An 11,686-nucleotide genomic window follows, 5' to 3' on the forward strand; every position below is an offset into this window, starting at 1 on the left:
GAGAGTGATGGACGTGCAGAGGACAGACTGAATGATGCCTGTTTAAAAGTGCATCAGCAGCTCCATAGACAGGTTGAGCTTCCTGAGCTGGCGCAGGACGTACATCTTCTGCTGGCCCTTCTTGATGATGGTGTCAATGTTGGGCTCCCACTTTAGGTCCTGGGATATGGTGGAACCCAGAAACCTGAAGGTTTCCACAGCAGACACAGGGCTGTTGAGTATGGTTATGGGGACAGAGTGCGGGGGCTCCTCCTGAAGTCCACAGTCATCTCCACAGTTTTGAGCGTGTTAAGCGCCAGGTTGTTCTGATCGCACCAGAGAGCCAGCTGATCAACCTCCAGTCTGTAGGCCAACTCATCACCATCCCGGATGAGGCCGATGACTGTTGTGTCATCAGCGAACTTCAGGAGTTTGACAAATGGGTCTCTTGAGGTGCAGTTGTTGGTGAGGGAGAATAACAGTGGGGAGAGCACACACCCCTGGGGGGCGCCAGTGCTAATAGTCGACGTTTATTAATAGTAGACGTTTGTGATCCACTGACAGGTGGAGGCTGGCACAGTTTGGTGTGGAAGATGTCCATGATAATGGCATTGAACGCCAAGCTGAAGTCCACGAACAGGATCCTTGCATGTGTCCCTGGAGTGCTGAGGTGTTGCAGGATGTAATGCGGTCCCAGGTTGACTGCATCATCCACAGACCTGCTAGCCCTGTAGGCAAACTGCAGGGGATCCAGTAAGGGGCCTGTGATGTTCTTCAGGTGGGCCAACACCAGTCTTTCAAAGGACTTCATGACTACAGATGTCAGGGCGACAGGCCTGTAGTCATTTAATCCAGAGATGGAGGGTATTTTGGGGATCGGGATGATTGTGGAGCGTTTGAAGCAGGAGGGAACTTCACACAGCTCCAGTGATCTATTGAAGATCTGTGTGAAGATGGGGGCCAGCTGGTCTGCACAGATTTTCAGGTAGGATGGAGACACACCGTCTGGGCCAGTAGCCTTCCTGATTTTCTGCCTCTGGAATAGCTGGCACACATACTCTTCACAGATCATGAGTGCAGGTGAGTTGTCAGAGAGGGCGGTGACAGCGTGACAGAGGGGGAAGGTGACTGTTTGAAGTTGGTGCTGAAGTGCGGAAGAGGTGTGAGAGGTGTGACTGTGGGCTTTTCAAACCTACAGTAAAAGCCATTCAGCTCATCAGCCAGTTGTTGAGTACCAGCAGAATTGGGGGATGGTCTCCTGTAGTTTGTGAGTGTCTGCAGGCCTCTCCACACTGACGCAGGATTGCTGGCTGTGAAGCTGTTTTCTAGCTTTCTGACGTAGCTCCTCTTTGCAGCTTTGATCTCTTTAGTCACTGTGTTCCTGGCCTGGTTGTACAGGACTCTGTCCCCACTTCTGAACGCCTACGCTTGGGCCTGACAAAGCTGCCTGTGTTTTGCTGTGAACCAGGGTTTTTGGTTTTGGTCAGCACACACATGTCCTCACAAAAGCTGATGTAAGAAGTCACAGTGTCAGTTCGTCCAGGTAATATGCTGTCTGTACTTTGGAAGTTCATGACTGAGGTTTGCTTTGTTAAAGTCCCCAAGAACAATGAGCAGGGATGTTTTTTCCCCACATTAGTTATCTCATGGCTATCTTACGGTTAGCCAGGTGTAATAACGCCTCACTAACACAGGCCTGAGGTGGAATGTAAACAGTGACCAGAACAAACACGGAAAACTCTGAGGTGAATAAAAAGCTTTACCGTTTACGAATAATGTCTCTAAGTGAGGGCTGCATGATTTCTTCAACACTGTGACATCTGTGCACCAACCTTCGTTTATGTAGAAACAGAGTTTTTCCCATGAGCTCCCTTTCGCAATCCACGCAGATGAGATTAAATCCCATAAGTGCACTGTACGGGATGTGCGGGGAGAGACAGGATTCAGTAAAACAGTGGGTGGCCGATCTGCAGAAGTCCAACTTTGTTCTGTTGAGGAGAAGCAGTTCATCCATTTTGTTGGCCAGAGAGCGGACATTTTCCAGGTGGATAGTAGGAAGCGCAGTGCGAAAACCCCACTGTCTCAGTTTAACGAGTGTGCGAGCATGTTTTGCCCTTCGGCCTATCCATACAGAGCGGCTGCTCCTGGTGCTACCGGGTTCGATAAAGAGTGGTGGAATAGTGTGAGCAGTTGAAAGTCCAATATTTAAGTAAATGTTACCAGAGAGGGACGGTAGAAGACAGAGTTTATAAACAAAAACACAAAAAGCACTATGGACCGTAATCCAGAGGCTGGCATCATCAGCGGCGGCATCTTGTGTATCTAACTGAGTGACATGAACTGGAAGTATTTCAGCGGCATTCATGATAAGAGCTGGTTGATTTCTATAAAAGCTAAGGATAGGTGCTTCAATGCTTCCTTTCATATCTCCTTTAGCATAGGGTACACTGGACCATCCTTTACGAAAGGAAAGGAGATAATGCCGTCCCACAATTCCTTGTGGCAACAACATTTAAAGCCACGCACGTTCTCAAACTCAAAAGATAAAATCCATTGACCACATTTAACAAAATTCTTGCAATACAGACGCACATTATACTTGAATAAGACACTCACAATTTCCTTCTCTTTTTTTTTTCTTCGTTTGTTTTCTTTTGGCTTTGCTGTAATCTATGTTTCGGATTGTTGAAATAAGCTATAGGCCTAAAGTGTTGTATTTGAATTTTCTACAATAAAAAAAAAGAAATCACCGACCATGATGGATAAAGGATGTTGATCAAGTTACCATTGGCTACTAAGCCTTTTCTCTCTTATGCCTTAACTTGCTAATGTGCATATGTCCCGTACTGTCAGCCATAACTGAGACCCATGCCAGCTGTGTTAATAGTTTTGTAAAATGATCAAAGTGAGGATAATGTTGCAGCGTGTAGGCTCACGTTATGTATTTCCAGCCTTCAGCAATATCATTAATTAATTTTACTTCAGTATCAGATGCTGACACCATGGCTTAATAAAGGCAAAAATGAAGCTGGATGACCTCTACAGTAAATGTAATGCATTATTTCAGTGTCTCCCACACATTATCAAAGCTGATCGCCACTTATTGATTTCCGATTATCGTTTTTTTTCACGGCTATAGGTAAAATCGTATTTGATTACAGAGCTGCGCGCAGCATATGTTCGCTCAGCACCTCCTCTCGCTCGGTCGCTCTCTCCCTCTCCCTCTCCCTCTCTCTCTCTCTCTCTCGCCACAGTTACGCTGTCATTCTGTGGGAAACACTGTGTTCATATACAATAATTGTGATTCATGTTGATAAATATGGGTGGGCAGGAGGGAGAATGTGAGCAAGCATTCTCAATGTGACAACCCTTTCCATTATTTGGTGACTGGTACCCTATAGGCCTTTTTGCCATCTTGATTATGAAGTAGCCTAATATATTCCACCATGTTGTCCACCTTTAGATGGCCTGCAGTAAAACAACATGGGGCGGAGTGTCACAGATGCGCTTTTTGTAATCCATCTTCAGAACATTGTAGTTTCATGACAGCAGGTCACGTCAGTAACATCTGCCGTTGCACAATTATGTTGCATGGAAAAGAGCAGTCGAATTCTCTTAGACCCACAGTCATCTTTTCCTAAATCCTTATGAATTCTCCTTCACATATTTCCTTGACTTCATGACGTTTCCATCGTGGTCAAGGAAAAGTGGTGAGGAAAGGTTTTTTATTTACTTTTCGACTGCAGCCTTAGTCTGATGTAACAAAATTGACTCTGTGTGGGTGTGTGTGTGCATCTCCAACTAGCAGGCTGTAGTGGTAGTTCTAAAACAAGATGAAGTCAAAATAAGTTTTAATTTGGACCTTAATGCCTCTGGCACCTTGTTGACGGTGTTTGGTGACGCTAGAGAGAGAGTCAGAGAGCCAGGGAGATCTTGGAGAAAAAACATCACTTGGCTTATTGCATCATTTCCAGGGCCTGTCAGCGAGCAAAATATGTGCCAAGAGTAAGATATACTACCTTAAAATGAACTCTTTACCCAAAAAAGCCCCTACTGTCTTTGGTTCATCTCTTGCCAACTCTTGCAATGCATTTTCGCGGCATCCCAGCATGTGTCCTGTAAATATGTTCACGGTCTAGTATAAATAACTTAACATGTCAGCTTTTTGCTTCAGGGACAACATCTAATTTGAATAATTTTTTCATTTTACGTTTCCTCTCTGTGTCTCTGCAAACCAAAATTATCAGTTTTTTGGCAGTTAGGTGTCTGTGCCTCAGTAACAATGGCTTTATTGCTCTTTCATAGACCTTTTATAACAACAACCTCTCCATGCTTGCAGTTTTTTGTCCACGGAGACAACATCTTTACTTTCAGTCATCTTGTCTTAATTGCCAACAAGGTGCTGACACTGACAAAAGATGTGCACATTAATTGGACACTTACAAAACACACACACACATGCACAGACAGAAACAACAGTGATTCCCCTACGCCCCATTGATAGCCCTGTTCCCACTTAATTCTACTAATTTCTTATTCAAATTCTTCTTTGCAAAAACCTTTACCTTTTTTTTTTCACTACAATCTGAAGGCGGAGCATTTTAAAGAGCGACATACAGTACTGTTGCTTACAACTGCAAGAAAAATAATGTTATGTTGTAAACGATGAGATTAGATGCAGACTTTTTGTATGTTTTATTTAATGTGTAACATTAACCTGCCCAGGGACTACAGATGAAAATTTGCCTGCTGGATGTGTCTGAAACATTTAACAGTGCATCATATTGATATTAATTAGTATATATTATCCCTGATAAATTTGGATAAAGTATTGTAAAGTATAGTAGTCCCTGATTAGATTAAGCTCAAAGAGATGGCTATACAATATACCTTTAGATATCTTAGAATAAGACGGGTCATGTTTACATTATCAGTGGGGAGGTGTTTAAAGATTTTTGTGAGATGGCTGGCTGGCTTATGTTTGGTTTTTTACCATCTACCATTACCGCTGCTTAATGCCTTTTGATGGATAGGCCCATAAATTAAAACAGGATGATGGTAAACAGGGTGCCACCATCTAAGTGTGGCCACATGAGTGTGAAAAAGTAATACTGTCTTCAGCCTCTGGCTTGTGCCGGAAAATCAGGCGTGTGCGCTGCTCCACTCAGAAAGGTTTTTTTTTTTGCCTTTTTTTGTTGTTTTTTTTGCAAAAGACAGAAATCCTCAGTAACAAGCATATGTGATTATAATCAAGGTCCAGGATAAGGCTAAGCTAAATGCTCAGGGCTTGTATGTATAGGCTGTAATACTCTTTCAAGCACAGAATCCAGTATACTGTATGTTATGCAGTGAGTGCTGTAAATTTTTGCTCATGTGCATGTGTAAACTGTATCTCGGTTGTCAGAACGTGTCTGATATGAGCAGGCACCCTGAGGGTGTTTATATGTCTATATGGGACTGTCATATCTTTGTAAATAAACTGTGTGCTTGGGTGTGTGTACTTTAGTATAGCATGCTCTCATTTGTATTTTGTGTAGGTGTGTGTATGATGTATTTGTGTATATGAGTTAGTGGACAGCAGCCGCATCAGTCCCCACGGCAGTGTCTGTCCATTAGTCTCTGTCACAGCTGCAGCTCCACGTATCTAAAGGATAGGAGCTTTCTGACACTTCATCCCTCACAAACAGGACAATTACATATACATGCAGTGCTAACAGCAGCCAGGGGGCATAGCTCATGATCCTCTGACCATACCATTTAACAAAGAGAAATTGTATATGAAAGTGCATGCATAGAGCTCTGTGGGTAGTCATGCGTGGCGGCTTGTGCAAACCATAGATTGTATATAAAAACAGAAACACATGTGTACTTGCATGTGTCATATTAAGGACATATGGATGATCCATATATATGGAACAATAAGCAGACACAGTATTATTGGTCTGTGCTGTTCATAAAGATATTGTGATTGTCATGTGTGTGATTAAATCTGGCAGGTGGTCCAAAAGGGTTCCAGGAAGGATATAAAAACCCTCCAACGTGTTCTGGGTCTGTCCCAAGGTCTCTTCCAAGTAGTAAAATCCCCAAAACCCCCCACAGGGCAGAGTTTTGGAGGCATCCTGATCAATATCTACTCTCAGTATTCTTAACAAATTTTTGCCCTAAATCATCCAAGTCCCAAACCATGGTGGGCTTCTGTCGGTTAAGATGATTTAAAAGCAAATTGATTTCCTCCAGTTTTTCACCACAATGTATAGTTGCTGCTCTTTTTCTTGCTTATTGAAAACGGATAATGAAGGATTCCAAATGGATTTCAGCCAATTCAAGTATAAACTGACTGGCAGATGAATTATCTACACATGAATTATCGTCACAACACCTAACTCCCTTCCTCTTCTTTGCACCACGTCTCCCTCCCCTTTGTTCTGCTTTCTTTTTTGTGCACCTCCCATGCTCTTCAATTTTCACCTTTTTACTCCCCTCTCTTCCCCAGGGGAATCTCCTCTCCTCACTCCACTGTCTAGTCTCATAGACTTTCCACTTAACATCAACAGAAAAAAAAAACAGGTCAGTGAAGAGCAGCACCCACTTGCCTGTCTGGCTGGCAGAAATCCTTGACCTTTCGATCTTGTTCCGTTTTTCTGAGCAGCGGAGCTTGTCAGATGACCTCTCGTCTTGAATGTTGAGAGACCCTTTAAATGTTGTTGAGGGAGACAGAGAGAGAGAAGTCATGAAGAGAGTCGTAGTCTGGTTTCATCAACTACAAATCTACTGCAGACAGAGCTACATGAGGTGCAGCAATGAGGGACCCAGGCCGTCTTTTCCTTCAGAGTATCGCATCAATGCAATTCAGTACCACAATCAATCAGAGAGTCCTCATCATATTGTTCACTTTAGTGTAATGTTAATTAAGAATTAGCTTATTGAGAACCAACAATGTCAATATGGATGTTGTTTTCCTTCACCTTTAACATTGACTCTACTCATATTGTACCTGTATCATGTGCTATTGGATTCTGTATGCTCATGGTTTATATTGTATTGCTTTTTATCACAATGTAGTATGTTTTTAACTATTATACATATTTTATTATTTTTTTATTATTCTAGGATGTTCTAATAACATCAGGCAAAGGGACTGCTGATGAAAACTAATCTTTCTGCTAACTTGGGTGCATTTACATTTGGAAATGGTTTGGAGCCAGAGGATGGCTCCAAACCATGTGATGGAATTTGATTTAACACTAATGTCATGCTGGTTTAGTTCAATGCAGCAGTTTACAGCAGCATTCAAAACAAAAACACCAGTATCAAACTGGATAGTGGGTAATCCATCATGTTTATCACAGCATCACAATAAAGTATATGTTTATCATTGAATTTGTTTCTGAATTTGTTACTATTTCTCATCAACAAAGGTGTCACTTTGTGTTGAAAAGTGGTGGGGACATAAGGGCTTAGATTAGGGGCATGATGATACACTTATGTCACAAGATGTGACGATGCATGAGAACAAGACGAAAAGATTTTTACCAAAATTTTGAAGAAATATGAAATGCTGAAATATATGAGCGAGAGGTCTGGTGGGTCCTCCTCCAGACAATTGGAGCATTAAAGACTTAATTTCCTGCATTCTGGAGACATTTTCTGCTCCAATTTATGGTGGAAAGGTCTTTATTTCTACAAAGGAAAACATAACAAAAAAATCACCTGGCAGGAGACAATTCAAAAATATAAAAATATAACCAAATATAATGCAGTAATCGGCAGCTGGTTTTTAGCTTAAGTTACTTTTTTTGGGAGAATGCCCGTTTGTTTCTTCTACGTTTAAAATGCATTGCATGTTTTGCTATTGTGCAAGTAAACCTTTCCCAATGCATTTTCATTTGTTAGTTAACATTTCTCGGTGCAAGCTATTTTTTAGAATATTTTAAAAAATGCTTTCAAAAAGTGATGAGGACAAAACCAGCCATTTCAAAATGTGGTGGGGACATGTCCCCAGCGTCCCCGGTGTAAATGACACCTATGCTCATCAAAATAGAGCATGGTAATTACCTCAAAAGCTATGAAAATGAAATAAATTAAAAATCTGTGTGTGACTACATCAGTAACTCTGTTCCGTATCCACCAGAAATGTAGTGTTCTTCTGCAAGATGTTACTGAAGTTTACAATAACCTTCCAAAATACAGTAACACTGTAATGGTGCACTGTTGGAAGGAAAGGAATGTTCTATTGGAAATGGGGACTGTATATACAGTATATCCATAATGTATTCCTGCCTCAGCTCCTATTAATTATGTAGACGCAGTAGAAATATACTGCCAACGTTTGCAGAGTCAGTGCAAATTCTGTATACCATTATAGTGATCCCTACTCTTAAACTACCCCAACATATTTTCCAATCCTCAGAAGATGTACTGCTGAGACGGCAGTTTGTGCATGTGTGTTTGTATGTATGCATTAAGTGATGAGTGCACACACAATATACTGATCATAGTAGAATTTCAGTTCTATTTTACATTTCACATCATCAGCTTGTCTGGCGGTTGTATGCTAGTGCTTGTGTTACTTATTTAATTTCCACAGTGTTGTGTTGACATAAACAGGTGGCAGGCGCATATCTCTGTCAAACCACTCACTTACACATACGTATTAGTGAAAGAGGTCTTCTGATGTGGTCCCTAGTTCCAGTATGAAAAAACTTTAACTTGGTGCCATGGACTTTACTCTGTGCAGCACATACAGTGCTATACCCTTCAAACAACACATTATGGGAGTGGGTTACATAGAGGGGGGAAGCTCAGCTACAGAAAACTGTAGGATGTGGTGCTATGTTTTTGATGCAAAAGGCTTCAGGAAAAAAAACAGCAGTAGATAAGAAGAAGAAGCAGACAAACTCAACTAAAGCTGTCAATTACCATGAGGAGAAGGTGAAAGAAGCGTGGAGAAAAGGGTCACGACCACATTTAATGAGAAATGGCAAAAGCGTCACAGCTGGTTAACGTTTGAAGAAGAAAACAACAAAATGCTTTTGACAGGACCACTAAATTTCAACTGTGGAAAAGTCAAAAACATTATTTTGCTGCTACTGTTGAGACAAGGAACCCACAGGGTATTTTACACTGCAGTTTGGACTCACACATTAGACTAAAGTTATTTTTTTTTTACTTTCCTTGAGTTGTTCTTGAAGGATTGTTTGCATTAAAAACAAAGAGATTATTAAGTCCTGGGAGATGGTTTATTAAATTATGTCTAATGTCTGCAGCAGCACTGTACACAATTGTCAAAATCAGGCTATGCTGACTGACAGGTTATGTTTTGGGAGCTTATTAAAAATGACTATTATCCCTAAATTGATTCCTCTGTGCTTTGAAGTGTTAGTTTTATCTTTGTGCATGAACTATTAACTTAGACGATTTCTTAATAAGTTTTACATTTTTTTAGTTCATCCTGAGGGCAAAAATTAATGTCTTTACCAAATTTGATGGCAATCTAAAAAATTTCAGTCAAAATTACAAATGTAAAACCTATGGTGGCACTAGAAGAGTCAGGGATCCCCAAGTAAGGCTTCATCCTCTAAGAACCATAAATGTCTATACAAAATTTCATCCAAATATGCCCCATTGTTGTTGAGATATTTCAGTTTAAACCAAAGTGGTGGATCGACTAACTGACATTGCTGTCCCTAGAGCCAGGCTGCTAGCATTTCAAAAACAAACAAACAAAAATTATACAATGTACAACTAAATGCTGATTTAAGAGGAGGCTGAGGAGTTAAAGGGAGAATGTCTTTTCTTACCACTGCTATGCAGACGATATGCAACTCTACCTATCCTTCCCACCAGACGACCCCACCATCTCGGCGCAGATCACGGACTGTCTCTCAGACATATCTGCATGGATGAAGGCTTTCCACCTTCAACTAAACCTCTCTAAGACTGAACTCTTGGTCATTCCAGTCAAGCAATCTATCCACCATAACATCAAACTACAAACTGACTCCTCAACCATCACTCCATCCAGGGTGGTAGCTCCTCCCCTCTGGATGTCGGTTTGCTGCCACTAGGTGTAGAACCAAACGATATAGGAATACTTTTGTTCCCACTGCCATAGAATTAATAAATAAAAATAGCAGTAGATGAAAATTTTACCCTCGGGTACTAATAAAGACACCTTGGCCTTGACCTTGACCTTGGTAAGAAACTTGGGTCACGATGGATGACCAGCTGTCCTTTTCAGACCATGTTGCTGCTATCTCTCGGTTGTGCCACTTTGCTCTATACAACATCAGAAAAATCAGGCCCTACCTCACTCAGTCTGCCACCTAGCTTCTGGCCATGGTTATCTCTCGCCTCGACTATTGCAATGCCCTCCTAGTAGGTCTTCCAGCTTGTGTGGTGAAACCCCTACAAATGGTTCAGAACGCAGCATCGCGTCTGGTTTCTGATCAGCACAAAAGGACTCACGTCACTCCATTACTGTGTGATCTCTACTGGCTACCCATGGCCTCCAGAATCAGGTTCAGGTCACTAATGCTAGCATACAGAGTGACTACTGGGTCTGCACCCATCTACCTAAACTCCATAATACAAGTTTACGTTCCTTCTCGGCTACTATGCTCCTCCAACGAACGCTGCCTGGCTCTGCCATCACTTCACACAAAGCAATCTCAGTCCTGAGGTGTAAAGTAACAGTTACAATTACTTAAGTTACTGTACTGAGTAGCTTTTGTGTGTACTTGTACTTTTTGAAGTAGTTTTGTAGTTTTTTAAATCTGTAATTTTACTTTTACCTAAGTATGTTTTGTTTAAAGTATTGTACTTCACTATATTTTCAATCACATCCATTACTTAGTTTTTAAAAAAGTGCAAGGAAAAACTTTGGCTTCAAGTGCAAGAGAACAACAGCTTTATCATGCATTGTAAGTTGTGAAAAAAATGCCGTATTAAGTTACTGCTAATGGATTTTCTGCTGCTGCAGCTTCACATTACAGTTTTTCTCAATTGTTTACACACAAATTCTGGTACTTGAGACACAATGACCACAACATGTAACTCATTCACCAACCCCCTGAACCAATTCTGCTAAACTACAAGCACAAGTCCTGCTTTACACTCAAACTGCAGTTCTAAAACACACTTTTTTCAAAACACTACACACAATCCTCTGCTTTTGGCACAAGTTTCATGCAGAAAATATCTTGTTCCCCTTCGAGGGAACTCGAACTGCGTCGGTTACGACACTATGGGAACGCCTCTAGGCGAAGCAGGTCTGAACGTGAATGAAATCACTCCAATCCTATTGGCTTGTTGCTAGAACGGTAAGGTGTGACGGAATAACCGGAGGAGTATAAAGCACACCTGTACACACTCATCATTATCTTTTTTCTATTCAGCAGGCGCTCTGTATGTTGTTTGAAGAAAGCTCCAGTCCTACAAGCAGTGTGTCTTACCTGAAGAAGAAGTCTACCAGCATGTCCGGCAACCAGATGTACAGAAGGTGTGTTTTTTCTTGCCCTCGGTACATCACGGATGGAGATTCTCATGAGATGTGGTTCCGTTGGCAGACTTTGCAGAGGCTTGGCGGAGCCTGACAAACATTTCTCCGTGGGTCCTGCGCACTGCCATAGATGGGTATCGACTACAGTTCTAAACCCGCCCTCCAATTCAACTGAAGAGAGGGGGTGGTTTGGACTGTGGTCCGCCC

The sequence above is a fragment of the Micropterus dolomieu genome, linkage group LG21, assembly GCF_021292245.1.
Source record: "Micropterus dolomieu isolate WLL.071019.BEF.003 ecotype Adirondacks linkage group LG21, ASM2129224v1, whole genome shotgun sequence".
In the NCBI taxonomy this organism is placed as follows: Eukaryota; Metazoa; Chordata; class Actinopteri; order Centrarchiformes; family Centrarchidae; genus Micropterus; species Micropterus dolomieu.